We start from the raw sequence: 27,432 nt of genomic DNA, 5'->3' as shown, positions 1-27,432 counted from the left end.
TTTGGGTGGGGCAAATCATTTCAAGTAGATTAGGGAAAAGATTACCACTAGACACACCGCATGCAGAAACTAGACCACAAGTTTATGAGAAGGCAATTACACTGTTTAAGTCTGCGTTTGGGTGTGGAAATTCAATAGGCAAGGTGAACAGGGGTATGGTGGAAAGGAGACTGTCACCACAAACAACTAGACTTGTGCCAGTTGGCATCTTAATTGGAACGGAATGTGGTCAAGTCTGGAAAAATAATTAACTCAAAATACCTGTTGAATGTCCAAAAGGATGTGGCCTGGAGTGCAGTGCACAACTGCCTGCCCACCAGAGCCTTTCTGCATGCGAGAAGGTGCTCTGGAAGCAGCAAATGCCCTAGAGTGAACTGTAATGTTGATGAAAATGTACGTCATTTGTTTTGGTTCTGCCAGCATTCTCAGAGGGTGTGGGGAGTCCTGAGGCCCTGGTTGAAGGACCTCTATAGGGACCCCACTGTTAACGATGTCATGTATGGCGAACTACATTGCAAAGACAGTGCGAAATGGTTAAGATGGTGGGCCGTTATTAACAGTACAAAGGAAGCCATATGGAAATGCAGGAATGTATTTGTTTTTAAGAAGTTCAGTATGCCACCAGAGACAGTAGCAAAACTTGCAGTGACTATAGCACGAGATTACATTCTCAAAGATAAAACAGAATTTGAAAACAGGGAAATAGCAGAATTGTGGAAAGTGGGAAATGGGTTTGTACACGACATATTGAAAGATGCAATGTGAACATGACATGTAAATATGTATGTGTTTTATTATTGACATGCTACTAGGGATAATATTATGAACAACTGAACATGTTTTGTTTTTGAAATACCTGTAAATTTGTGACTGAATCAAATAAAGAGTCTAAAAAGTGAAAAAGTGGTTCACCCTCGGCGAGGCTCAGCCATTGCACGCCGTGCTTTGCTGACCCGGGCGAATTCCCCAAATGTGGGAATCTCGACTGCACAATTTCTGGTAGTGGGGGACTGCGTTCGCGCTCTCCCCTGATTAAGTGTTGAAAACATGCGTATAGTGCTGGAGAGGAGCCCTACGGGCTGCTGCTTACGACCATACCACCCTGGAAACGACCGATCTTGGAATATAAGCAGGGCAAGCGCATAGGCCACGCCCACATGATCAAACCACAGCCCCAATTGCCCGGCTCTCCACTCGGACCCAGGAAGCCTCGGGCCCCCACCGGGGTGCCAGGCCCGACAGCCAGCTAAACCCACGACCCGGCTCTCCATCCGAACCCGGGTACCTTTTGCCCGGCTCTCTACTCGGACCCAGGAAGCCCTGGGCCCCCACCGGGGTGCCAGGCCCGAAGCCAGCTAAACCCACGACCCGGCTCTCCATCCGAACCCGGGAACCCACTCTTAAGCACCCCTCCCCCGGAACCTTCACAATTTAATACCAGGTGCTGTAAGCTTTTCATTAGCGCATTGGCTGCTGCCATCTGCTGTACATGGGCCGTACCGACCACAGCTGCCTTTGCTTACGGCCATACCACCCTGAACACGCCCGATCTCGTCCGATCTCGGAAGCTAAGCAGGGTCGGGCCTGGTTAGTACTTGGATGGGAGACCGCCTGGGAATACCAGGTGCTGTAAGCTTTTTCATGTCGGCATACTGAATGAGCAACGGTCATTCATGAATGGCGATGCAAAACACTGGATCATTGTGCACCACTAACTTTTTGCACCCCAAAGCGCATAGGCCACGCCTTCATCATTAAACCACACCCCCAATCCGACAGGCCCCTCTTTCGACCCGGACACCCGCTCTTAGCCACCCACCCAAGACGCCCTAAACCCAGCCGCGGGAGCACAGAGCCACCTCGGACTGTGAAATAACGCACGTGCTGTGTCGCGGGGCTGCCCACGCCAAGTGTGTGCGTGCACGCGCGCCGTCAAGCGCTTGACCGGCGCGGCTAGAGGCTTCGCTGGCCGCCGTGGCGAGCGGGTAGAATTACTCGGGTCTCTCTTCATGACGAATAAGCCTTTCGCCTTTTACTAAAGACTTCCGTGGAGAGGGACGTTGATGAGTTATGGCTATTTTTGGAAGGCCTTGCCCATCGGACAAGGCCAGCTCAGCTGTTGAAGGAAATGACAGGGAGCACAGTGTTGCGCTTTGTTGTCTGAGTGCAAATAGGTGTGAGCGCTTTAACTAGTAGTATCGAAGGTTTTCAAAATGTGTCAAAGGGTTAAGATCTACAAGCTCACATACTGCCACTGTGTCTTGTTATGTGTGCTTAAGACATGGCTGTTGGGTACCGCAAAGAGGCCATTGTTACGCCCACGTGGAGGGGACTAGTCGTTGTCTGACCGGCAGAGGACTGGTATGTGGATGAGTCCTTTCCTCTATGGCCAGCATGTACAATTCATACTTACCTGGCAGGGGAGACACCATGATCACGAAGGTCGGTTCACCCTCGGCGAGGCTCAGCCATTGCACGCCGTGCTTTGCTGACCCGGGCGAATTCCCCAAATGTGGGAATCTCGACTGCACAATTTCTGGTAGTGGGGGACTGCGTTCGCGCTCTCCCCTGATTAAGTGTTGAAAACATGCGTATAGTGCTGGAGAGGAGCCCTACGGGCTGCTGCTTACGACCATACCACCCTGGAAACGACCGATCTTGGAATATAAGCAGGGCAAGCGCATAGGCCACGCCCACATGATCAAACCACAGCCCCAATTGCCCGGCTCTCCACTCGGACCCAGGAAGCCTCGGGCCCCCACCGGGGTGCCAGGCCCGACAGCCAGCTAAACCCACGACCCGGCTCTCCATCCGAACCCGGGTACCTTTTGCCCGGCTCTCCACTCGGACCCAGGAAGCCCTGGGCCCCCACCGGGGTGCCAGGCCCGAAGCCAGCTAAACCCACGACCCGGCTCTCCATCCGAACCCGGGCACCCACTCTTAAGCACCCCTCCCCCGGAACCTTCACAATTTAATACCAGGTGCTGTAAGCTTTTCATTAGCGCATTGGCTGCTGCCATCTGCTGTACATGGGCCGTACCGACCACAGCTGCCTTTGCTTACGGCCATACCACCCTGAACACGCCCGATCTCGTCCGATCTCGGAAGCTAAGCAGGGTCGGGCCTGGTTAGTACTTGGATGGGAGACCGCCTGGGAATACCAGGTGCTGTAAGCTTTTTCATGTCGGCATACTGAATGAGCAACGGTCATTCATGAATGGCGATGCAAAACACTGGATCATTGTGCACCACTAACTTTTTGCACCCCAAAGCGCATAGGCCACGCCTTCATCATTAAACCACACCCCCAATCCGACAGGCCCCGCTTTCGACCCGGACACCCGCTCTTAGCCACCCACCCAAGACGCCCTAAACCCAGCCGCGGGAGCACAGAGCCACCTCGGACTGTGAAATAACGCACGTGCTGTGTCGCGGGGCTGCCCACGCCAAGTGTGTGCGTGCACGCGCGCCGTCAAGCGCTTGACCGGCGCGGCTAGAGGATTCGCTGGCCGCCGTGGCGAGCGGGTAGAGTTACTCGGGTCTCTCTTCATGACGAATAAGCCTTTCGCCTTTTACTAAAGACTTCCGTGGAGAGGGACGTTGATGAGTTATGGCTATTTTTGGAAGGCCTTGCCCATCGGACAAGGCCAGCTCAGCTGTTGAAGGAAATGACAGGGAGAACAGTGTTGCGCTTGGTTGTCTGAGTGCAAATAGGTGTGAGCGCTTTAACTAATAGTATCGAAGGTTTTCAAAATGTGTCAAAGGGTTAAGATCTACAAGCTCACATACTGCCACTGTGTCTTGTTATGTGTGCTTAAGACATGGCTGTTGGGTACCGCAAAGAGGCCATTGTTACGCCCACGTGGAGGGGACTAGTCGTTGTCTGACCGGCAGGGTACTGGTATGTGGATGAGTGCTTTCCTCTATGGCCAGCATGTACAATTCATACTTACCTGGCAGGGGAGACACCATGATCACGAAGGTCGGTTCACCCTCGGCGAGGCTCAGCCATTGCACGCCGTGCTTTGCTGACCCGGGCGAATTCCCCAAATGTGGGAATCTCGACTGCACAATTTCTGGTAGTGGGGGACTGCGTTCGCGCTCTCCCCTGATTAAGTGTTGAAAACATGCGTATAGTGCTGGAGAGGAGCCCTACGGGCTGCTGCTTACGACCATACCACCCTGGAAACGACTGATCTTGGAATATAAGCAGGGCAAGCGCATAGGCCACGCCCACATGATCAAACCACAGCCCCAATTGCCCGGCTCTCCACTCGGACCCAGGAAGCCTCGGGCCCCCACCGGGGTGCCAGGCCCGACAGCCAGCTAAACCCACGACCCGGCTCTCCATCCGAACCCGGGTACCTTTTGCCCGGCTCTCCACTCGGACCCAGGAAGCCCTGGGCCCCCACCGGGGTGCCAGGCCCGAAGCCAGCTAAACCCACGACCCGGCTCTCCATCCGAACCCGGGCACCCACTCTTAAGCACCCCTCCCCCGGAACCTTCACAATTTAATACCAGGTGCTGTAAGCTTTTCATTAGCGCATTGGCTGCTGCCATCTGCTGTACATGGGCCGTACCGACCACAGCTGCCTTTGCTTACGGCCATACCACCCTGAACACGCCCGATCTCGTCCGATCTCGGAAGCTAAGCAGGGTCGGGCCTGGTTAGTACTTGGATGGGAGACCGCCTGGGAATACCAGGTGCTGTAAGCTTTTTCATGTCGGCATACTGAATGAGCAACGGTCATTCATGAATGGCGATGCAAAACACTGGATCATTGTGCACCACTAACTTTTTGCACCCCAAAGCGCATAGGCCACGCCTTCATCATTAAACCACACCCCCAATCCGACAGGCCCCGCTTTCGACCCGGACACCCGCTCTTAGCCACCCACCCAAGACGCCCTAAACCCAGCCGCGGGAGCACAGAGCCACCTCGGACTGTGAAATAACGCACGTGCTGTGTGCTGAGCGGGTAGAATTACTCGGGTCTCTCTTCATGACGAATAAGCCTTTCGCCTTTTACTAAAGACTTCCGTGGAGAGGGACGTTGATGAGTTATGGCTATTTTTGGAAGGCCTTGCCCATCGGACAAGGCCAGCTCAGCTGTTGAAGGAAATGACAGGGAGCACAGTGTTGCGCTTGGTTGTCTGAGTGCAAATAGGTGTGAGCGCTTTAACTAATAGTATCGAAGGTTTTCAAAATGTGTCAAAGGGTTAAGATCTACAAGCTCACATACTGCCACTGTGTCTTGTTATGTGTGCTTAAGACATGGCTGTTGGGTACCGCAAAGAGGCCATTGTTACGCCCACGTGGAGGGGACTAGTCGTTGTCTGACCGGCAGGGGACTGGTATGTGGATGAGTGCTTTCCTCTATGGCCAGCATGTACAATTCATACTTACCTGGCAGGGGAGACACCATGATCACGAAGGTCGGTTCACCCTCGGCGAGGCTCAGCCATTGCACGCCGTGCTTTGCTGACCCGGGCGAATTCCCCAAATGTGGGAATCTCGACTGCACAATTTCTGGTAGTGGGGGACTGCGTTCGCGCTCTCCCCTGATTAAGTGTTGAAAACATGCGTATAGTGCTGGAGAGGAGCCCTACGGGCTGCTGCTTACGACCATACCACCCTGGAAACGACCGATCTTGGAATATAAGCAGGGCAAGCGCATAGGCCACGCCCACATGATCAAACCACAGCCCCAATTGCCCGGCTCTCCACTCGGACCCAGGAAGCCTCGGGCCCCCAACGGGGTGCCAGGCCCGACAGCCAGCTAAACCCACGACCCGGCTCTCCATCCGAACCCGGGTACCTTTTGCCCGGCTCTCCACTCGGACCCAGGAAGCCCTGGGCCCCCACCGGGGTGCCAGGCCCGAAGCCAGCTAAACCCACGACCCGGCTCTCCATCCGAACCCGGGCACCCACTCTTAAGCACCCCTCCCCCGGAACCTTCACAATTTAATACCAGGTGCTGTAAGCTTTTCATTAGCGCATTGGCTGCTGCCATCTGCTGTACATGGGCCGTACCGACCACAGCTGCCTTTGCTTACGGCCATACCACCCTGAACACGCCCGATCTCCGAAGCTAAGCAGGGTCGGGCCTGGTTAGTACTTGGATGGGAGACCGCCTGGGAATACCAGGTGCTGTAAGCTTTTTCATGTCGGCATACTGAATGAGCAACGGTCATTCATGAATGGCGATGCAAAACACTGGATCATTGTGCACCACTAACTTTTTGCACCCCAAAGCGCATAGGCCACGCCTTCATCATTAAACCACACCCCCAATCCGACAGGCCCCGCTTTCGACCCGGACACCCGCTCTTAGCCACCCACCCAAGACGCCCTAAACCCAGCCGCGGGAGCACAGAGCCACCTCGGACTGTGAAATAACGCACGTGCTGTGTCGCGGGGCTGCCCACGCCAAGTGTGTGCGTGCACGCGCGCCGTCAAGCTATTGACCGGCGCGGCTAGAGGCTTCGCTGGCCGCCGTGGCGAGCGGGTAGAATTACTCGGGTCTCTCTTCATGACGAATAAGCCTTTCGCCTTTTACTAAAGACTTCCGTGGAGAGGGACGTTGATGAGTTATGGCTATTTTTGGAAGGCCTTGCCCATCGGACAAGGCCAGCTCAGCTGTTGAAGAAAATGACAGGGAGCACAGTGTTGCGCTTGGTTGTCTGAGTGCAAATAGGTGTGAGCGCTTTAACTAATAGTATCGAAGGTTTTCAAAATGTGTCAAAGGGTTAAGATCTACAAGCTCACATACTGCCACTGTGTCTTGTTATGTGTGCTTAAGACATGGCTGTTGGGTACCGCAAAGAGGCCATTGTTACGCCCACGTGGAGGGGACTAGTCGTTGTCTGACCGGCAGGGGACTGGTATGTGGATGAATCCTTTCCTCTATGGCCAGCATGTACAATTCATACTTACCTGGCAGGGGAGACACCATGATCACGAAGGTTGGTTCACCCTCGGCGAGGCTCAGCCATTGCACGCCGTGCTTTGCTGACCCGGGCGAATTCCCCAAATGTGGGAATCTCGACTGCACAATTTCTGGTAGTGGGGGACTGCGTTCGCGCTCTCCCCTGATTAAGTGTTGAAAACATGCGTATAGTGCTGGAGAGGAGCCCTACGGGCTAGTGCTTACGACCATACCACCCTGGAAACGACCGATCTTGGAATATAAGCAGGGCAAGCGCATAGGCCACGCCCACATGATCAAACCACAGCCCCAATTGCCCGGCTCTCCACTCAGACCCAGGAAGCCTCGGGCCCCCACCGGGGTGCCAGGCCCGACAGCCAGCTAAACCCACGACCCGGCTCTCCATCCGAACCCGGGTACCTTTTGCCCGGCTCTCCACTCGGACCCAGGAAGCCCTGGGCCCCCACCGGGGTGCCAGGCCCGAAGCCAGCTAAACCCACGACCCGGCTCTCCATCCGAACCCGGGCACCCACTCTTAAGCACCCCTCCCCCGGAACCTTCACAATTTAATACCAGGTGCTGTAAGCTTTTCATTAGCGCATTGGCTGCTGCCATCTGCTGTACATGGGCCGTACCGACCACAGCTGCCTTTGCTTACGGCCATACCACCCTGAACACGCCCGATCTCGTCCGATCTCGGAAGCTAAGCAGGGTCGGGCCTGGTTAGTACTTGGATGGGAGACCGCCTGGGAATACCAGGTGCTGTAAGCTTTTTCATGTCGGCATACTGAATGAGCAACGGTCATTCATGAATGGCGATGCAAAACACTGGATCATTGTGCACCACTAACTTTTTGCACCCCAAAGCGCATAGGCCACGCCTTCATCATTAAACCACACCCCCAATCCGACAGGCCCCGCTTTCGACCCGGACACCCGCTCTTAGCCACCCACCCAAGACGCCCTAAACCCAGCCGCGGGAGCACAGAGCCACCTCGGACTGTGAAATAACGCACGTGCTGTGTCGCGGGGCTGCCCACGCCAAGTGTGTGCGTGCACGCGCGCCGTCAAGCGCTTGACCGGCGCGGCTAGAGGCTTCGCTGGCCGCCGTGGCGAGCGGGTAGAATTACTCGGGTCTCTCTTCATGACGAATAAGCCTTTCGCCTTTTACTAAAGACTTCCGTGGAGAGGGACGTTGATGAGTTATGGCTATTTTTGGAAGGCCTTGCCCATCGGAAAAGGCCAGCTCAGCTGTTGAAGGAAATGACAGGGAGCACAGTGTTGCGCTTGGTTGTCTGAGTGCAAATAGGTGTGAGCGCTTTAACTAATAGTATCGAAGGTTTTCAAAATGTGTCAAAGGGTTAAGATCTACAAGCTCACATACTGCCACTGTGTCTTGTTATGTGTGCTTAAGACATGGCTGTTGGGTACCGCAAAGAGGCCATTGTTACGCCCACGTGGAGGGGACTAGTCGTTGTCTGACCGGCAGGCGACTGGTATGTGGATGAGTGCTTTCCTCTATGGCCAGCATGTACAATTCATACTTACCTGGCAGGGGAGACACCATGATCACGAAGGTCGGTTCACCCTCGGCGAGGCTCAGCCATTGCACGCCGTGCTTTGCTGACCCGGGCGAATTCCCCAAATGTGGGAATCTCGACTGCACAATTTCTGGTAGTGGGGGACTGCGTTCGCGCTCTCCCCTGATTAAGTGTTGAAAACATGAGTATAGTGCTGGAGAGGAGCCCTACGGGCTGCTGCTTACGACCATACCACCCTGGAAACGACCGATCTTGGAATATAAGCAGGGCAAGCGCATAGGCCACGCCCACATGATCAAACCACAGCCCCAATTGCCCGGCTCTCCACTCGGACCCAGGAAGCCTCGGGCCCCCAACGGGGTGCCAGGCCCGACAGCCAGCTAAACCCACGACCCGGCTCTCCATCCGAACCCGGGTACCTTTTGCCCGGCTCTCCACTCGGACCCAGGAAGCCCTGGGCCCCCACCGGGGTGCCAGGCCCGAAGCCAGCTAAACCCACGACCCGGCTCTCCATCCGAACCCGGGCACCCACTCTTAAGCACCCCTCCCCCGGAACCTTCACAATTTAATACCAGGTGCTGTAAGCTTTTCATTAGCGCATTGGCTGCTGCCATCTGCTGTACATGGGCCGTACCGACCACAGCTGCCTTTGCTTACGGCCATACCACCCTGAACACGCCCGATCTCGTCTGATCTCGGAAGCTAAGCAGGGTCGGGCCTGGTTAGTACTTGGATGGGAGACCGCCTGGGAATACCAGGTGCTGTAAGCTTTTTCATGTCGGCATACTGAATGAGCAACGGTCATTCATGAATGGCGATGCAAAACACTGGATCATTGTGCACCACTAACTTTTTGCACCCCAAAGCGCATAGGCCACGCCTTCATCATTAAACCACACCCCCAATCCGACAGGCCCCGCTTTCGACCCGGACACCCGCTCTTAGCCACCCACCCAAGACGCCCTTAACCCAGCCGCGGGAGCACAGAGCCACCTCGGACTGTGAAATAACGCACGTGCTGTGTCGCGGGGCTGCCCACGCCAAGTGTGTGCGTGCACGCGCGCCGTCAAGCGCTTGACCGGCGCGGCTAGAGGCTTCGCTGGCCGCCGTGGCGAGCGGGTAGAATTACTCGGGTCTCTCTTCATGACGAATAAGCCTTTCGCCTTTTACTAAAGACTTCCGTGGAGAGGGACGTTGATGAGTTATGGCTATTTTTGGAAGGCCTTGCCCATCGGAAAAGGCCAGCTCAGCTGTTGAAGGAAATGACAGGGAGCACAGTGTTGCGCTTGGTTGTCTGAGTGCAAATAGGTGTGAGCGCTTTAACTAATAGTATCGAAGGTTTTCAAAATGTGTCAAAGGGTTAAGATCTACAAGCTCACATACTGCCACTGTGTCTTGTTATGTGTGCTTAAGACATGGCTGTTGGGTACCGCAAAGAGGCCATTGTTACGCCCACGTGGAGGGGACTAGTCGTTGTCTGACCGGCAGGCGACTGGTATGTGGATGAGTGCTTTCCTCTATGGCCAGCATGTACAATTCATACTTACCTGGCAGGGGAGACACCATGATCACGAAGGTCGGTTCACCCTCGGCGAGGCTCAGCCATTGCACGCCGTGCTTTGCTGACCCGGGCGAATTCCCCAAATGTGGGAATCTCGACTGCACAATTTCTGGTAGTGGGGGACTGCGTTCGCGCTCTCCCCTGATTAAGTGTTGAAAACATGCGTATAGTGCTGGAGAGGAGCCCTACGGGCTGCTGCTTACGACCATACCACCCTGGAAACGACCGATCTTGGAATATAAGCAGGGCAAGCGCATAGGCCACGCCCACATGATCAAACCACAGCCCCAATTGCCCGGCTCTCCACTCGGACCCAGGAAGCCTCGGGCCCCCACCGGGGTGCCAGGCCCGACAGCCAGCTAAACCCACGACCCGGCTCTCCATCCGAACCCGGGTACCTTTTGCCCCGCTCTCCACTCGGACCCAGGAAGCCCTGGGCCCCCACCGGGGTGCCAGGCCCGAAGCCAGCTAAACCCACGACCCGGCTCTCCATCCGAACCCGGGCACCCACTCTTAAGCACCCCTCCCCCGGAACCTTCACAATTTAATACCAGGTGCTGTAAGCTTTTCATTAGCGCATTGGCTGCTGCCATCTGCTGTACATGGGCCGTACCGACCACAGCTGCCTTTGCTTACGGCCATACCACCCTGAACACGCCCGATCTCGTCCGATCTCGGAAGCTAAGCAGGGTCGGGCCTGGTTAGTACTTGGATGGGAGACCGCCTGGGAATACCAGGTGCTGTAAGCTTTTTCATGTCGGCATACTGAATGAGCAACGGTCATTCATGAATGGCGATGCAAAACACTGGATCATTGTGCACCACTAACTTTTTGCACCCCAAAGCGCATAGGCCACGCCTTCATCATTAAACCACACCCCCAATCCGACAGGCCCCGCTTTCGACCCGGACACCCGCTCTTAGCCACCCACCCAAGACGCCCTAAACCCAGCCGCGGGAGCACAGAGCCACCTCGGACTGTGAAATAACGCACGTGCTGTGTCGCGGGGCTGCCCACGCCAAGTGTGTGCGTGCACGCGCGCCGTCAAGCGCTTGACCGGCGCGGCTAGAGGCTTCGCTGGCCGCCGTGGCGAGCGGGTAGAATTACTCGGGTCTCTCTTCATGACGAATAAGCCTTTCGCCTTTTACTAAAGACTTCCGTGGAGAGGGACGTTGATGAGTTATGGCTATTTTTGGAAGGCCTTGCCCATCGGAAAAGGCCAGCTCAGCTGTTGAAGGAAATGACAGGGAGCACAGTGTTGCGCTTGGTTGTCTGAGTGCAAATAGGTGTGAGCGCTTTAACTAATAGTATCGAAGGTTTTCAAAATGTGTCAAAGGGTTAAGATCTACAAGCTCACATACTGCCACTGTGTCTTGTTATGTGTGCTTAAGACATGGCTGTTGGGTACCGCAAAGAGGCCATTGTTACGCCCACGTGGAGGGGACTAGTCGTTGTCTGACCGGCAGGCGACTGGTATGTGGATGAGTGCTTTCCTCTATGGCCAGCATGTACAATTCATACTTACCTGGCAGGGGAGACACCATGATCACGAAGGTCGGTTCACCCTCGGCGAGGCTCAGCCATTGCACGCCGTGCTTTGCTGACCCGGGCGAATTCCCCAAATGTGGGAATCTCGACTGCACAATTTCTGGTAGTGGGGGACTGCGTTCGCGCTCTCCCCTGATTAAGTGTTGAAAACATGCGTATAGTGCTGGAGAGGAGCCCTACGGGCTGCTGCTTACGACCATACCACCCTGGAAACGACCGATCTTGGAATATAAGCAGGGCAAGCGCATAGGCCACGCCCACATGATCAAACCACAGCCCCAATTGCCCGGCTCTCCACTCGGACCCAGGAAGCCTCGGGCCCCCAACGGGGTGCCAGGCCCGACAGCCAGCTAAACCCACGACCCGGCTCTCCATCCGAACCCGGGTACCTTTTGCCCGGCTCTCCACTCGGACCCAGGAAGCCCTGGGCCCCCACCGGGGTGCCAGGCCCGAAGCCAGCTAAACCCACGACCCGGCTCTCCATCCGAACCCGGGCACCCACTCTTAAGCACCCCTCCCCCGGAACCTTCACAATTTAATACCAGGTGCTGTAAGCTTTTCATTAGCGCATTGGCTGCTGCCATCTGCTGTACATGGGCCGTACCGACCACAGCTGCCTTTGCTTACGGCCATACCACCCTGAACACGCCCGATCTCGTCTGATCTCGGAAGCTAAGCAGGGTCGGGCCTGGTTAGTACTTGGATGGGAGACCGCCTGGGAATACCAGGTGCTGTAAGCTTTTTCATGTCGGCATACTGAATGAGCAACGGTCATTCATGAATGGCGATGCAAAACACTGGATCATTGTGCACCACTAACTTTTTGCACCCCAAAGCGCATAGGCCACGCCTTCATCATTAAACCACACCCCCAATCCGACAGGCCCCGCTTTCGACCCGGACACCCGCTCTTAGCCACCCACCCAAGACGCCCTAAACCCAGCCGCGGGAGCACAGAGCCACCTCGGACTGTGAAATAACGCACGTGCTGTGTCGCGGGGCTGCCCACGCCAAGTGTGTGCGTGCACGCGCGCCGTCAAGCGCTTGACCGGCGCGGCTAGAGGCTTCGCTGGCCGCCGTGGCGAGCGGGTAGAATTACTCGGGTCTCTCTTCATGACGAATAAGCCTTTCGCCTTTTACTAAAGACTTCCGTGGAGAGGGACGTTGATGAGTTATGGCTATTTTTGGAAGGCCTTGCCCATCGGAAAAGGCCAGCTCAGCTGTTGAAGGAAATGACAGGGAGCACAGTGTTGCGCTTGGTTGTCTGAGTGCAAATAGGTGTGAGCGCTTTAACTAATAGTATCGAAGGTTTTCAAAATGTGTCAAAGGGTTAAGATCTACAAGCTCACATACTGCCACTGTGTCTTGTTATGTGTGCTTAAGACATGGCTGTTGGGTACCGCAAAGAGGCCATTGTTACGCCCACGTGGAGGGGACTAGTCGTTGTCTGACCGGCAGGCGACTGGTATGTGGATGAGTGCTTTCCTCTATGGCCAGCATGTACAATTCATACTTACCTGGCAGGGGAGACACCATGATCACGAAGGTCGGTTCACCCTCGGCGAGGCTCAGCCATTGCACGCCGTGCTTTGCTGACCCGGGCGAATTCCCCAAATGTGGGAATCTCGACTGCACAATTTCTGGTAGTGGGGGACTGCGTTCGCGCTCTCCCCTGATTAAGTGTTGAAAACATGCGTATAGTGCTGGAGAGGAGCCCTACGGGCTGCTGCTTACGACCATACCACCCTGGAAACGACCGATCTTGGAATATAAGCAGGGCAAGCGCATAGGCCACGCCCACATGATCAAACCACAGCCCCAATTGCCCGGCTCTCCACTCGGACCCAGGAAGCCTCGGGCCCCCACCGGGGTGCCAGGCCCGACAGCCAGCGAAACCCACGACCCGGCTCTCCATCCGAACCCGGGTACCTTTTGCCCGGCTCTCCACTCGGACCCAGGAAGCCCTGGGCCCCCACCGGGGTGCCAGGCCCGAAGCCAGCTAAACCCACGACCCGGCTCTCCATCCGAACCCGGGCACCCACTCTTAAGCACCCCTCCCCCAGAACCTTCACAATTTAATACCAGGTGCTGTAAGCTTTTCATTAGCGCATTGGCTGCTGCCATCTGCTGTACATGGGCCGTACCGACCACAGCTGCCTTTGCTTACGGCCATACCACCCTGAACACGCCCGATCTCGGAAGCTAAGCAGGGTCGGGCCTGGTTAGTACTTGGATGGGAGACCGCCTGGGAATACCAGGTGCTGTAAGCTTTTTCATGTCGGCATACTGAATGAGCAACGGTCATTCATGAATGGCGATGCAAAACACTGGATCATTGTGCACCACTAACTTTTTGCACCCCAAAGCGCATAGGCCACGCCTTCATCATTAAACCACACCCCCAATCCGACAGGCCCCGCTTTCGACCCGGACACCCGCTCTTAGCCACCCACCCAAGACGCCCTAAACCCAGCCGCGGGAGCACAGAGCCACCTCGGACTGTGAAATAACGCACGTGCTGTGTCGCGGGGCTGCCCACGCCAAGTGTGTGCGTGCACGCGCGCCGTCAAGCGCTTGACCGGCGCGGCTAGAGGCTTCGCCGGCCGCCGTGGCGAGCGGGTAGAATTACTCGGGTCTCTCTTCATGACGAATAAGCCTTTCGCCTTTTACTAAAGACTTCCGTGGAGAGGGACGTTGATGAGTTATGGCTATTTTTGGAAGGCCTTGCCCATCGGACAAGGCCAGCTCAGCTGTTGAAGAAAATGACAGGGAGCACAGTGTTGAGCTTGGTTGTCTGAGTGCAAATAGGTGTGAGCGCTTTAACTAATAGTATCGAAGGTTTTCAAAATGTGTCAAAGGGTTAAGATCTACAAGCTCACATACTGCCACTGTGTCTTGTTATGTGTGCTTAAGACATGGCTGTTGGGTACCGCAAAGAGGCCATTGTTACGCCCACGTGGAGGGGACTAGTCGTTGTCTGACCGGCAGGGGACTGGTATGTGGATGAGTGCTTTCCTCTATGGCCAGCATGTACAATTCATACTTACCTGGCAGGGGAGACACCATGATCACGAAGGTCGGTTCACCCTCGGCGAGGCTCAGCCATTGCACGCCGTGCTTTGCTGACCCGGGCGAATTCCCCAAATGTGGGAATCTCGACTGCACAATTTCTGGTAGTGGGGGACTGCGTTCGCGCTCTCCCCTGATTAAGTGTTGAAAACATGCGTATAGTGCTGGAGAGGAGCCCTACGGGCTGCTGCTTACGACCATACCACCCTGGAAACGACCGATCTTGGAATATAAGCAGGGCAAGCGCATAGGCCACGCCCACATGATCAAACCACAGCCCCAATTGCCTGGCTCTCCACTCGGACCCAGGAAGCCTCGGGCCCCCACCGGGGTGCCAGGCCCGACAGCCAGCTAAACCCACGACCCGGCTCTCCATCCGAACCCGGGTACCTTTTGCCCGGCTCTCCACTCGGACCCAGGAAGCCCTGGGCCCCCACCGGGGTGCCAGGCCCGAAGCCAGCTAAACCCACGACCCGGCTCTCCATCCGAACCCGGGCACCCACTCTTAAGCACCCCTCCCCCGGAACCTTCACAATTTAATACCAGGTGCTGTAAGCTTTTCATTAGCGCATTGGCTGCTGCCATCTGCTGTACATGGGCCGTACCGACCACAGCTGCCTTTGCTTACGGCCATACCACCCTGAACACGCCCGATCTAGGAAGCTAAGCAGGGTCGGGCCTGGTTAGTACTTGGATGGGAGACCGCCTGGGAATACCAGGTGCTGTAAGCTTTTTCATGTCGGCATACTGAATGAGCAACGGTCATTCATGAATGGCGATGCAAAACACTGGATCATTGTGCACCACTAACTTTTTGCACCCCAAAGCGCATAGGCCACGCCTTCATCATTAAACCACACCCCCAATCCGACAGGCCCCGCTTTCGACCCGGACACCCGCTCTTAGCCACCCACCCAAGACGCCCTAAACCCAGCCGCGGGAGCACAGAGCCACCTCGGACTGTGAAATAACGCACGTGCTGTGTCGCGGGGCTGCCCACGCCAAGTGTGTGCGTGCACGCGCGCCGTCAAGCGCTTGACCGGCGCGGCTAGAGGCTTCGCCGGCCGCCGTGGCGAGCGGGTAGAATTACTCGGGTCTCTCTTCATGACGAATAAGCCTTTCGCCTTTTACTAAAGACTTCCGTGGAGAGGGACGTTGATGAGTTATGGCTATTTTTGGAAGGCCTTGCCCATCGGACAAGGCCAGCTCAGCTGTTGAAGAAAATGACAGGGAGCACAGTGTTGCGCTTGGTTGTCTGAGTGCAAATAGGTGTGAGCGCTTTAACTAATAGTATCGAAGGTTTTCAAAATGTGTCAAAGGGTTAAGATCTACAAGCTCACATACTGCCACTGTGTCTTGTTATGTGTGCTTAAGACATGGCTGTTGGGTACCGCAAAGAGGCCATTGTTACGCCCACGTGGAGGGGACTAGTCGTTGTCTGACCGGCAGGGGACTGGTATGTGGATGAGTGCTTTCCTCTATGGCCAGCATGTACAATTCATACTTACCTGGCAGGGGAGACACCATGATCACGAAGGTCGGTTCACCCTCGGCGAGGCTCAGCCATTGCACGCCGTGCTTTGCTGACCCGGGCGAATTCCCCAAATGTGGGAATCTCGACTGCACAATTTCTGGTAGTGGGGGACTGCGTTCGCGCTCTCCCCTGATTAAGTGTTGAAAACATGCGTATAGTGTTGGAGAGGAGCCCTACGGGCTGCTGCTTACGACCATACCACCCTGGAAACGACCGATCTTGGAATATAAGCAGGGCAAGCGCATAGGCCACGCCCACATGATCAAACCACAGCCCCAATTGCCTGGCTCTCCACTCGGACCCAGGAAGCCTCGGGCCCCCACCGGGGTGCCAGGCCCGACAGCCAGCTAAACCCACGACCCGGCTCTCCATCCGAACCCGGGTACCTTTTGCCCGGCTCTCCACTCGGACCCAGGAAGCCCTGGGCCCCCACCGGGGTGCCAGGCCCGAAGCCAGCTAAACCCACGACCCGGCTCTCCATCCGAACCCGGGCACCCACTCTTAAGCACCCCTCCCCCGGAACCTTCACAATTTAATACCAGGTGCTGTAAGCTTTTCATTAGCGCATTGGCTGCTGCCATCTGCTGTACATGGGCCGTACCGACCACAGCTGCCTTTGCTTACGGCCATACCACCCTGAACACGCCCGATCTAGGAAGCTAAGCAGGGTCGGGCCTGGTTAGTACTTGGATGGGAGACCGCCTGGGAATACCAGGTGCTGTAAGCTTTTTCATGTCGGCATACTGAATGAGCAACGGTCATTCATGAATGGCGATGCAAAACACTGGATCATTGTGCACCACTAACTTTTTGCACCCCAAAGCGCATAGGCCACGCCTTCATCATTAAACCACACCCCCAATCCGACAGGCCCCGCTTTCGACCCGGACACCCGCTCTTAGCCACCCACCCAAGACGCCCTAAACCCAGCCGCGGGAGCACAGAGCCACCTCGGACTGTGAAATAACGCACGTGCTGTGTCGCGGGGCTGCCCACGCCAAGTGTGTGCGTGCACGCGCGCCGTCAAGCGCTTGACCGGCGCGGCTAGAGGCTTCGCCGGCCGCCGTGGCGAGCGGGTAGAATTACTCGGGTCTCTCTTCATGACGAATAAGCCTTTCGCCTTTTACTAAAGACTTCCGTGGAGAGGGACGTTGATGAGTTATGGCTATTTTTGGAAGGCCTTGCCCATCGGACAAGGCCAGCTCAGCTGTTGAAGAAAATGACAGGGAGCACAGTGTTGCGCTTGGTTGTCTGAGTGCAAATAGGTGTGAGCGCTTTAACTAATAGTATCGAAGGTTTTCAAAATGTGTCAAAGGGTTAAGATCTACAAGCTCACATACTGCCACTGTGTCTTGTTATGTGTGCTTAAGACATGGCTGTTGGGTACCGCAAAGAGGCCATTGTTACACCCACGTGGAGGGGACTAGTCGTTGTCTGACCGGCAGGGTACTGGTATGTGGATGAGTGCTTTCCTCTATGGCCAGCATGTACAATTCATACTTACCTGGCAGGGGAGACACCATGATCACGAAGGTCGGTTCACCCTCGGCGAGGCTCAGCCATTGCACGCCGTGCTTTGCTGACCCGGGCGAATTCCCCAAATGTGGGAATCTCGACTGCACAATTTCTGGTAGTGGGGGACTGCGTTCGCGCTCTCCCCTGATTAAGTGTTGAAAACATGCGTATAGTGCTGGAGAGGAGCCCTACGGGCTGCTGCTTACGACCATACCACCCTGGAAACGACCGATCTTGGAATATAAGCAGGGCAAGCGCATAGGCCACGCCCACATGATCAAACCACAGCCCCAATTGCCTGGCTCTCCACTCGGACCCAGGAAGCCTCGGGCCCCCACCGGGGTGCCAGGCCCGACAGCCAGCTAAACCCACGACCCGGCTCTCCATCCGAACCCGGGTACCTTTTGCCCGGCTCTCCACTCGGACCCAGGAAGCCCTGGGCCCCCACCGGGGTGCCAGGCCCGAAGCCAGCTAAACCCACGACCCGGCTCTCCATCCGAACCCGGGCACCCACTCTTAAGCACCCCTCCCCCGGAACCTTCACAATTTAATACCAGGTGCTGTAAGCTTTTCATTAGCGCATTGGCTGCTGCCATCTGCTGTACATGGGCCGTACCGACCACAGCTGCCTTTGCTTACGGCCATACCACCCTGAACACGCCCGATCTCGTCCGATCTCGGAAGCTAAGCAGGGTCGGGCCTGGTTAGTACTTGGATGGGAGACCGCCTGGGAATACCAGGTGCTGTAAGCTTTTTCATGTCGGCATACTGAATGAGCAACGGTCATTCATGAATGGCGATGCAAAACACTGGATCATTGTGCACCACTAACTTTTTGCACCCCAAAGCGCATAGGCCACGCCTTCATCATTAAACCACACCCCCAATCCGACAGGCCCCGCTTTCGACCCGGACACCCGCTCTTAGCCACCCACCCAAGACGCCCTAAACCCAGCCGCGGGAGCACAGAGCCACCTCGGACTGTGAAATAACGCACGTGCTGTGTCGCGGGGCTGCCCACGCCAAGTGTGTGCGTGCACGCGCGCCGTCAAGCGCTTGACCGGCGCGGCTAGAGGCTTCGCCGGCCGCCGTGGCGAGCGGGTAGAATTACTCGGGTCTCTCTTCATGACGAATAAGCCTTTCGCCTTTTACTAAAGACTTCCGTGGAGAGGGACGTTGATGAGTTATGGCTATTTTTGGAAGGCCTTGCCCATCGGACAAGGCCAGCTCAGCTGTTGAAGAAAATGACAGGGAGCACAGTGTTGCACTTGGTTGTCTGAGTGCAAATAGGTGTGAGCGCTTTAACTAATAGTATCGAAGGTTTTCAAAATGTGTCAAAGGGTTAAGATCTACAAGCTCACATACTGCCACTGTGTCTTGTTATGTGTGCTTAAGACATGGCTGTTGGGTACCGCAAAGAGGCCATTGTTACGCCCACGTGGAGGGGACTAGTCGTTGTCTGACCGGCAGGGGACAGGTATGTGGATGAGTGCTTTCCTCTATGGCCAGCATGTACAATTCATACTTACCTGGCAGGGGAGACACCATGATCACGAAGGTCGGTTCACCCTCGGCGAGGCTCAGCCATTGCACGCCGTGCTTTGCTGACCCGGGCGAATTCCCCAAATGTGGCAATCTCGACTGCACAATTTCTGGTAGTGGGGGACTGCGTTCGCGCTCTCCCCTGATTAAGTGTTGAAAACATGCGTATAGTGCTGGAGAGGAGCCCTACGGGCTGCTGCTTACGACCATACCACCCTGGAAACGACCGATCTTGGAATATAAGCAGGGCAAGCGCATAGGCCACGCCCACATGATCAAACCACAGCCCCAATTGCCCGGCTCTCCACTCGGACCCAGGAAGCCTCGGGCCCCCACCGGGGTGCCAGGCCCGACAGCCAGCTAAACCCACGACCCGGCTCTCCATCCGAACCCGGGTACCTTTTGCCCGGCTCTCCACTCGGACCCAGGAAGCCCTGGGCCCCCACCGGGGTGCCAGGCCCGAAGCCAGCTAAACCCACGACCCGGCTCTCCATCCGAACCCGGGCACCCACTCTTAAGCACCCCTCCCCCGGAACCTTCACAATTTAATACCAGGTGCTGTAAGCTTTTCATTAGCGCATTGGCTGCTGCCATCTGCTGTACATGGGCCGTACCGACCACAGCTGCCTTTGCTTACGGCCATACCACCCTGAACACGCCCGATCTCGGAAGCTAAGCAGGGTCGGGCCTGGTTAGTACTTGGATGGGAGACCGCCTGGGAATACCAGGTGCTGTAAGCTTTTTCATGTCGGCATACTGAATGAGCAACGGTCATTCATGAATGGCGATGCAAAACACTGGATCATTGTGCACCACTAACTTTTTGCACCCCAAAGCGCATAGGCCACGCCTTCATCATTAAACCACACCCCCAATCCGACAGGCCCCGCTTTCGACCCGGACACCCGCTCTTAGCCACCCACCCAAGACCCCCTAAACCCAGCCGCGGGAGCACAGAGCCACCTCGGACTGTGAAATAACGCACGTGCTGTGTCGCGGGGCTGCCCACGCCAAGTGTGTGCGTGCACGCGCGCCGTCAAGCGCTTGACCGGCGCGGCTAGAGGCTTCGCCGGCCGCCGTGGCGAGCGGGTAGAATTACTCGGGTCTCTCTTCATGACGAATAAGCCTTTCGCCTTTTACTAAAGACTTCCGTGGAGAGGGACGTTGATGAGTTATGGCTATTTTTGGAAGGCCTTGCCCATCGGACAAGGCCAGCTCAGCTGTTGAAGAAAATGACAGGGAGCACAGTGTTGTGCTTGGTTGTCTGAGTGCAAATAGGTGTGAGCGCTTTAACTAATAGTATCGAAGGTTTTCAAAATGTGTCAAAGGGTTAAGATCTACAAGCTCACATACTGCCACTGTGTCTTGTTATGTGTGCTTAAGACATGGCTGTTGGGTACCGCAAAGAGGCCATTGTTACGCCCACGTGGAGGGGACTAGTCGTTGTCTGACCGGCAGGGGACTGGTATGTGGATGAGTGCTTTCCTCTATGGCCAGCATGTACAATTCATACTTACCTGGCAGGGGAGACACCATGATCACGAAGGTCGGTTCACCCTCGGCGAGGCTCAGCCATTGCACGCCGTGCTTTGCTGACCCGGGCGAATTCCCCAAATGTGGGAATCTCGACTGCACAATTTCTGGTAGTGGGGGACTGCGTTCGCGCTCTCCCCTGATTAAGTGTTGAAAACATGCGTATAGTGCTGGAGAGGAGCCCTACGGGCTGCTGCTTACGACCATACCACCCTGGAAACGACCGATCTTGGAATATAAGCAGGGCAAGCGCATAGGCCACGCCCACATGATCAAACCACAGCCCCAATTGCCCGGCTCTCCACTCGGACCCAGGAAGCCTCGGGCCCCCACCGGGGTGCCAGGCCCGACAGCCAGCTAAACCCACGACCCGGCTCTCCATCCGAACCCGGGTACCTTTTGCCCGGCTCTCCACTCGGACCCAGGAAGCCCTGGGCCCCCACCGGGGTGCCAGGCCCGAAGCCAGCTAAACCCACGACCCGGCTCTCCATCCGAACCCGGGCACCCACTCTTAAGCACCCCTCCCCCGGAACCTTCACAATTTAATACCAGGTGCTGTAAGCTTTTCATTAGCGCATTGGCTGCTGCCATCTGCTGTACATGGGCCGTACCGACCACAGCTGCCTTGGCTTACGGCCATACCACCCTGAACACGCCCGATCTCGTCCGATCTCGGAAGCTAAGCAGGGTCGGGCCTGGTTAGTACTTGGATGGGAGACCGCCTGGGAATACCAGGTGCTGTAAGCTTTTTCATGTCGGCATACTGAATGAGCAACGGTCATTCATGAATGGCGATGCAAAACACTGGATCATTGTGCACCACTAACTTTTTGCACCCCAAAGCGCATAGGCCACGCCTTCATCATTAAACCACACCCCCAATCCGACAGGCCCCGCTTTCGACCCGGACACCCGCTCTTAGAGTACAGCTACACGACTCTGGGTGTTTTTTGAAACGCACATTTCTATGTGCGTTTGGGCCTTTCAGCCAGACGCAAACGGCGTTTTCGGCCACTCAAACGGAGGTTTTTGGCAACGGATAAATAAGTGGAGATTTTCGAAAAGATCCGGATGGTGGAGCTGTGTAGTCATGCAAAACGGAGTTTTTGAGGAAGGATGACGTCACCTCCCTAGTCGCGCATGTTCGTTTTGTTGCTTTTAACACTGAGCATGCGCATCAGTTCATGGGTTGAAAAACGAACAACTTCCGGGGTGAACGTGAGGTTACAATAGAAACGACAACAAACACGATGGCAGCTAGCGCCACCCACCGTCCTCACCATCTAATAAATGTAACTCAAACCCGATTCTGCCAGCTGCCTCGCTAGCCTAGTGGACTACTACGCAGACTTGAAATGTTTGCTTTTCTTCGCTTCGCTGGTTCGCGCCCCGCTGCCTCCGTTGTTTTTACAACCGCAGACTTTTTAATAGTTTTTGGATTAAGGTTGGTGAAGGATGCGTTGCTCCCCTGCTTGTGGTTATGTATGCAAGCAGGGGAGCAACACATCATTCACCAACCTTAATCCAGTCTTTTTAATGCAACCTTAATCCAAAAACTATTAAAAAGTCTGCAGCTGTAAAAACAGTGGCGGCAGTGGGGCGCGAACCAGCAAAGCAAAGCATATATTACAAGTGTGCGTAGTAGTCCAGTAGGCTAGCAAGGCAGCTGGGAAAACTGGGTATGTGTTTATATTAGAACGTGAGTTATAAAGTTGCTCACTAGACGGAGCCCTGTCTGCACGTACTCTCGTACTACCGGGTTACGTGGGGGATTTCTCCAAGAAAACCAGCTCACCGCGCATGCTCAGAACATTTTTCTATTGCGTTACATATTTCTTATCGCCACCTACTGGCATGGCATGCTTGTTGGAGTCAAAAATGATCGTTTTGGGTTGTATGTGTGGACACAGATATCTTTGTCATATGGGCCCCTGCCCATACGACAACGGAGTACGAAAATATCCGTTTTATTAAAGATTGAGTACGTATAGCCCAGGCCTTAGCCACCCACCCAAGACGCCCTAAACCCAGCCGCGGGAGCACAGAGCCACCTCGGACTGTGAAATAACGCACGTGCTGTGTCGCGGGGCTGCCCACGCCAAGTGTGTGCGTGCACGCGCGCCGTCAAGCGCTTGACCGGCGCGGCTAGAGGCTTCGCCGGCCGCCGTGGCGAGCGGGTAGAATTACTCGGGTCTCTCTTCATGACGAATAAGCCTTTCGCCTTTTACTAAAGACTTCCGTGGAGAGGGACGTTGATGAGTTATGGCTATTTTTGGAAGGCCTTGCCCATCGGACAAGGCCAGCTCAGCTGTTGAAGAAAATGAAAGGGAGCACAGTGTTGCGCTTGGTTGTCTGAGTGCAAATAGGTGTGAGCGCTTTAACTAATAGTATCGAAGGTTTTCAAAATGTGTCAAAGGGTTAAGATCTACAAGCTCACATACTGCCACTGTGTCTTGTTATGTGTGCTTAAGACATGGCTGTTGGGTACCGCAAAGAGGCCATTGTTACGCCCACGTGGAGGGGACTAGTCGTTGTCTGACCGGCAGGGGACTGGTATGTGGATGAGTGCTTTCCTCTATGGCCAGCATGTACAATTCATACTTACCTGGCAGGGGAGACACCATGATCACGAAGGTCGGTTCACCCTCGGCGAGGCTCAGCCATTGCACGCCGTGCTTTGCTGACCCGGGCGAATTCCCCAAATGTGGCAATCTCGACTGCACAATTTCTGGTAGTGGGGGACTGCGTTCGCGCTCTCCCCTGATTAAGTGTTGAAAACATGCGTATAGTGCTGGAGAGGAGCCCTACGGGCTGCTGCTTACGACCATACCACCCTGGAAACGACCGATCTTGGAATATAAGCAGGGCAAGCGCATAGGCCACGCCCACATGATCAAACCACAGCCCCAATTGCCCGGCTCTCCACTCGGACCCAGGAAGCCTCGGGCCCCCACCGGGGTGCCAGGCCCGACAGCCAGCTAAACCCACGACCCGGCTCTCCATCCGAACCCGGGTACCTTTTGCCCGGCTCTCCACTCGGACCCAGGAAGCCCTGGGCCCCCACCGGGGTGCCAGGCCCGAAGCCAGCTAAACCCACGACCCGGCTCTCCATCCGAACCCGGGCACCCACTCTTAAGCACCCCTCCCCCGGAACCTTCACAATTTAATACCAGGTGCTGTAAGCTTTTCATTAGCGCATTGGCTGCTGCCATCTGCTGTACATGGGCCGTACCGACCACAGCTGCCTTGGCTTACGGCCATACCACCCTGAACACGCCCGATCTCGTCCGATCTCGGAAGCTAAGCAGGGTCGGGCCTGGTTAGTACTTGGATGGGAGACCGCCTGGGAATACCAGGTGCTGTAAGCTTTTTCATGTCGGCATACTGAATGAGCAACGGTCATTCATGAATGGCGATGCAAAACACTGGATCATTGTGCACCACTAACTTTTTGCACCCCAAAGCGCATAGGCCACGCCTTCATCATTAAACCACACCCCCAATCCGACAGGCCCCGCTTTCGACCCGGACACCCGCTCTTAGAGTACAGCTACACGACTCTGGGTGTTTTTTGAAACGCACATTTCTATGTGCGTTTGGGCCTTTCAGCCAGACGCAAACGGCGTTTTCGGCCACTCAAACGGAGGTTTTTGGCAACGGATAAATAAGTGGAGATTTTCGAAAAGATCCGGATGGTGGAGCTGTGTAGTCATGCAAAACGGAGTTTTTGAGGAAGGATGACGTCACCTCCCTAGTCGCGCATGTTCGTTTTGTTGCTTTTAACACTGAGCATGCGCATCAGTTCATGGGTTGAAAAACGAACAACTTCCGGGGTGAACGTGAGGTTACAATAGAAACGACAACAAACACGATGGCAGCTAGCGCCACCCACCGTCCTCACCATCTAATACATGTAACTCAAACCCGATTCTGCCAGCTGCCTTGCTAGCCTAGTGGACTACTACGCAGACTTGAAATGTTTGCTTTTCTTCGCTTCGCTGGTTCGCGCCCCGCTGCCTCCGTTGTTTTTACAACCGCAGACTTTTTAATAGTTTTTGGATTAAGGTTGGTGAAGGATGCGTTGCTCCCCTGCTTGTGGTTATGTATGCAAGCAGGGGAGCAACACATCATTCACCAACCTTAATCCAGTCTTTTTAATGCAACCTTAATCCAAAAACTATTAAAAAGTCTGCAGCTGTAAAAACAGTGGCGGCAGTGGGGCGCGAACCAGCAAAGCAAAGCATATATTACAAGTGTGCGTAGTAGTCCAGTAGGCTAGCAAGGCAGCTGGGAAAACTGGGTATGTGTTTATATTAGAACGTGAGTTATAAAGTTGCTCACTAGACGGAGCCCTGTCTGCACGTACTCTCGTACTACCGGGTTACGTGGGGGATTTCTCCAAGAAAACCAGCTCACCGCGCATGCTCAGAACATTTTTCTATTGCGTTACATATTTCTTATCGCCACCTACTGGCATGGCATGCTTGTTGGAGTCAAAAATGATCGTTTTGGGTTGTATGTGTGGACACAGATATCTTTGTCATATGGGCCCCTGCCCATACGACAACGGAGTACGAAAATATCCGTTTTATTAAAGATTGAGTACGTATAGCCCAGGCCTTAGCCACCCACCCAAGACGCCCTAAACCCAGCCGCGGGAGCACAGAGCCACCTCGGACTGTGAAATAACGCACGTGCTGTGTCGCGGGGCTGCCCACGCCAAGTGTGTGCGTGCACGCGCGCCGTCAAGCGCTTGACCGGCGCGGCTAGAGGCTTCGCCGGCCGCCGTGGCGAGCGGGTAGAATTACTCGGGTCTCTCTTCATGACGAATAAGCCTTTCGCCTTTTACTAAAGACTTCCGTGGAGAGGGACGTTGATGAGTTATGGCTATTTTTGGAAGGCCTTGCCCATCGGACAAGGCCAGCTCAGCTGTTGAAGAAAATGACAGGGAGCACAGTGTTGCGCTTGGTTGTCTGAGTGCAAATAGGTGTGAGCGCTTTAACTAATAGTATCGAAGGTTTTCAAAATGTGTCAGAGGGTTAAGATCTACAAGCTCACATACTGCCACTGTGTCTTGTTATGTGTGCTTAAGACATGGCTGTTGGGTACCGCAAAGAGGCCATTGTTACGCCCACGTGGAGGGGACTAGTCGTTGTCTGACCGGCAGGGGACTGGTATGTGGAAGAGTGCTTTCCTCTATGGCCAGCATGTACAATTCATACTTACCTGGCAGGGGAGACACCATGATCACGAAGGTCGGTTCACCCTCGGCGAGGCTCAGCCATTGCACGCCGTGCTTTGCTGACCCGGGCGAATTCCCCAAATGTGGGAATCTCGACTGCACAATTTCTGGTAGTGGGGGACTGCGTTCGAGCTCTCCCCTGATTAAGTGTTGAAAACATGCGTATAGTGCTGGAGAGGCGCCCTACGGGCTGCTGCTTACGACCATACCACCCTGGAAACGACCGATCTTGGAATATAAGCAGGGCAAGCGCATAGGCCACGCCCACATGATCAAACCACAGCCCCAATTGCCCGGCTCTCCACTCGGACCCAGGAAGCCTCGGGCCCCCACCGGGGTGCCAGGCCCGACAGCCAGCTAAACCCACGACCCGGCTCTCCATCCGAACCCGGGTACCTTTTGCCCGGCTCTCCACTCGGACCCAGGAAGCCCTGGGCCCCCACCGGGGTGCCAGGCCCGAAGCCAGCTAAACCCACGACCCGGCTCTCCATCCGAACCCGGGCACCCACTCTTAAGCACCCCTCCCCCGGAACCTTCACAATTTAATACCAGGTGCTGTAAGCTTTTCATTAGCGCATTGGCTGCTGCCATCTGCTGTACATGGGCCGTACCGACCACAGCTGCCTTTGCTTACGGCCATACCACCCTGAACACGCCCGATCTCGTCCGATCTCGGAAGCTAAGCAGGGTCGGGCCTGGTTAGTACTTGGATGGGAGACCGCCTGGGAATACCAGGTGCTGTAAGCTTTTTCATGTCGGCATACTGAATGAGCAACGGTCATTCATGAATGGCGATGCAAAACACTGGATCATTGTGCACCACTAACTTTTTGCACCCCAAAGCGCATAGGCCACGCCTTCATCATTAAACCACACCCCCAATCCGACAGGCCCCGCTTTCGACCCGGACACCCGCTCTTAGCCACCCACCCAAGACGCCCTAAACCCAGCCGCGGGAGCACAGAGCCACCTCGGACTGTGAAATAACGCACGTGCTGTGTCGCGGGGCTGCCCACGCCAAGTGTGTGCGTGCACGCGCGCCGTCAAGCGCTTGACCGGCGCGGCTAGAGGCTTCGCTGGCCGCCGTGGCGAGCGGGTAGAATTACTCGGGTCTCTCTTCATGACGAATAAGCCTTTCGCCTTTTACTAAAGACTTCCGTGGAGAGGGACGTTGATGAGTTATGGCTATTTTTGGAAGGCCTTGCCCATCGGACAAGGCCAGCTCAGCTGTTGAAGAAAATGACAGGGAGCACAGTGTTGCGCTTGGTTGTCTGAGTGCAAATAGGTGTGAGCGCTTTAACTAATAGTATCGAAGGTTTTCAAAATGTGTCAAAGGGTTAAGATCTACAAGCTCACATACTGCCACTGTGTCTTGTTATGTGTGCTTAAGACATGGCTGTTGGGTACCGCAAAGAGG

Source organism: Protomyctophum bolini (genome assembly GCF_963924005.1).
Source record: "Protomyctophum bolini genome assembly, chromosome: 22".
NCBI classification, from domain to species: Eukaryota; Metazoa; Chordata; class Actinopteri; order Myctophiformes; family Myctophidae; genus Protomyctophum; species Protomyctophum bolini.
This window is presented reverse-complemented; position numbering follows the sequence as displayed.